The sequence below is a fragment of the Chrysemys picta genome, chromosome 20, assembly GCF_011386835.1.
Source record: "Chrysemys picta bellii isolate R12L10 chromosome 20, ASM1138683v2, whole genome shotgun sequence".
Lineage (NCBI taxonomy): Eukaryota > Metazoa > Chordata > Testudines > Emydidae > Chrysemys > Chrysemys picta.
In genome coordinates, this window is record NC_088810.1 from 16,039,799 (window position 1) to 16,042,762 (window position 2,964).

Sequence of the window (2,964 nt, forward strand, 5' to 3'; positions counted from 1 at the left end):
ACCTTCTTGTCAATGGCTGGAAATGGGCCATTTTGATTACCACGACAAAACGGCTTTTTTCTTCTCCTGCTGGTAATAGCTCACCTTAACTGATCACTCTCGTTATAGTGTGTACGGTAACACCCATTGTTTCATGTTCTCTGTGTGTGTGTGTATGTATATATATATATTTTTTTCCTACTGTATTTTCCACTGCATGCATCTGATGAAGTGGGTTTTAGTCCACGAAAGCTTATGCTCAAATACATTTGTCAGTCTCTAAGGTGCCACAAGTACTCCTGTTCATTTATTAGGGTTACTTTTCTGGGGGGGAGGTTTCTGTAATTCTGCCAGTGTACTGCTTGTGTCACTTGTGTTCTTATACGAAGGTCTACTTCTCCCTACTGCAAGTCCCCTCCCAGTGGAGCTCTCCTGCAGGCCCTAGGTTCCCCAGGGCTCCGTTCTTCCAGCCCCTGAATCAGCCGAACACCCCCACACACATTAACAGAGCGTGGCTGAGAGGATCGGGTTAATCAGCACTCCCAAGCTGGCCCCTTATATGTCCCTGAACTCAGTAGGCTGGCTCGAGCAGCACTTCCACCCTAATATGTCCCAGGTTCAGCACATCTCTATCCCCAGTTTCACATTACAATTGTTCTGGCAGTAACCCACTTGATGAGCAAACCCCACCGGATTTTTGGCTGCTGCAGGGATGTTTAGCTTAGGTACGAGGAGCTTTGCTGCAGAGCGAATGGGGAAGCCAAAAAACCACCCATGAGGGGGAGAGAAGCAACCAGCTTAACCATGAAGGTGATTTATTGCCAGGTAATAACCACAGGGGAGCCAAACAAACCAAACAGTTATAATATTAAATCTAACTTACATTTGATTATAAAAGTCAGGTTTAGAAAACTATAAGTGATCACACAAGTCAGGTCAGAAGGCTACACCTAGAGAGAGAGAGAGCTGGGTTCTCACCGCTCCGTGAAGCTTGACTCGATCGGGGTTCCCCGGTGCGGTGGTAGCTGAGGGTCCAGAGTGCTGGAGACAGGCAGAACCCCCAGCACGATCAGTCAGGAGCAGGGGTGGCAGGTTTGTAGAAATTTTGGTGGTGCCTAGAACACACAGAGTCTGCCCCCCCCCACCTGCCTAAGGCTTTGGGAGGGAGCTTGGGGGGGGGAGGAGGTCTGGGGTGCAGGCCCTGGGCTGGGGCAGGGGAGTGGGGTGCAGGCTCTGGGAGAGAGGTTGGGCTCTGGGAGGGAGTTTGGGTGGGGGAGGGGATCTGGGGTGCAGGCTCTGGGATGGAGTTTGGGTGCTGGGTGCAGGCTCCAGGCTGGGGGTACAGGAGGGGGTGGGGTGCAGGCTCTGGGATGGAGTTTGGGTGCAGGATCTGGGCTAGGGTGGGGGGTGCAGGCTCTGGGACGGAATTTGGGGATGGGAGGGGTGCGGAGAGCTGGGGTGGGAGGGAGTTTGGGGACAGGAGGGGGTGTGTGGGAAGGTGGTGGGGGTGCAGGCTCTGGACTGGGGCAAGGGGTGGGGGTGCAGGAGGGGGTGAGGGGTGCAGGCTCCGGGCTGGGGCAAGGGGTGGGGGTGCAGGAGGGGGTGAGGGGTGCAGGCTCCGGGCTGGGGCAGGGGGTGGGGGTGCAAGGGGAGAGATTGAGGGGTACAGGCTCGGGGCCAGAGTTTAGGTACAGGCTCTGGGCTGGGGGTGGGAGTGCAGGCTCTGGGAGGGAGTTTGGGGATGGGAGGGGGTGTGTGGGAAAGGGGTGGGGGTGCAGGCTCTGGGAGGGAGTTTGGGGACAAGGGGGTGTGTGGGAAGGGGGAGGGGGTGCAGGCTCTGGGAGGGAGTTTGGGGGTGGGAGGGGGTGTGTGGGAAAGGGGTGGGGGTTCAGGCTCTGGGAGGGGGTGGGGGATGCAGCGCTTACCTGGGGCTCCTAGGCAGGGCGGGCCGGGGGGGCCTCCATGCGGTGCTACCCCCAGGCACTGCTCCTGCATTTCCTATTGGCCACAGGGGCGCTTGGGGTGGGACACAGACCCACCCCGCCCAGGGGCCACAGGGAGGGGCCGGCAGCCACATGGAGCAAGCAGGCAGGAAGCCACTCAGCTCCGTTGTGCTGCCGGTGGTGGTTGGGAGCCCCAGGCTGTTTTAAATCGCCCGGGGGATGCGTGGGGATGGAGGGGAGCGCCCGGGGGCAGAAGGTGGGGCCGAGGGAGAGCCCCGGTCTCAAACATTGCTGAATATTCCCAGTGCCCAGGCACCACGGCCCATGGAACTCATCGCCCATGGTCAGAAGATGAAGTCCCAGTGGAACTGATGCATATTTTAGATCCAGGCATCAGAACACTTACTTGAGCATGGATGGGGGGGAAGGAGGGGAGTTTGGAGGGAAACAACAATGGTTGGAGGGAAAACACTAGATTTGTTTATGGCTGATGTCTCCAGGGAGAATACCAAAGTTGTTTTGTTCAGGCTAGAAAAAACTGCTTATTCCTCACTTTGGGCGGTGTTCCTTGGAGGGAGCTCACAATGCAATTATGTAGCTTCAGTATTTTGGATAACAATACAGGATTCATTACGAGACTTGGTCTGATAACTGCTGAGCTGGGTGTATGCAGGCGTGGGTTCATTAACATCTGCAGCAGAGATCCCCCAGAGTTCAGTGCGGTTCTTGCCTTGGAATCTCTGTTCTCCATTCTGTATGCTAAGGGGATGCCTCCCTGTCCCATCCTTGATGCAACTGAGCCTAGGGGAGTTGCCTTAATCCTGCCACCCTTGTCCGGAGGGGTTTAGGTGTTTCTCCCACAGCCTTTTCATTGCTTTTTGTAAGTCTTTCTTCTGATCGGCTTTGGTTCAAGCAGAGGCTGGGGCGGGGAAGGTCTTTCGTGAGTCAGACAGGCCGGGTACTGCGCCCTGGTTCCCCAAGAACACAGAGCTGACAGGGAACACCATGGCGGACGCACAACGAGGGAATTTGGAAATAAACG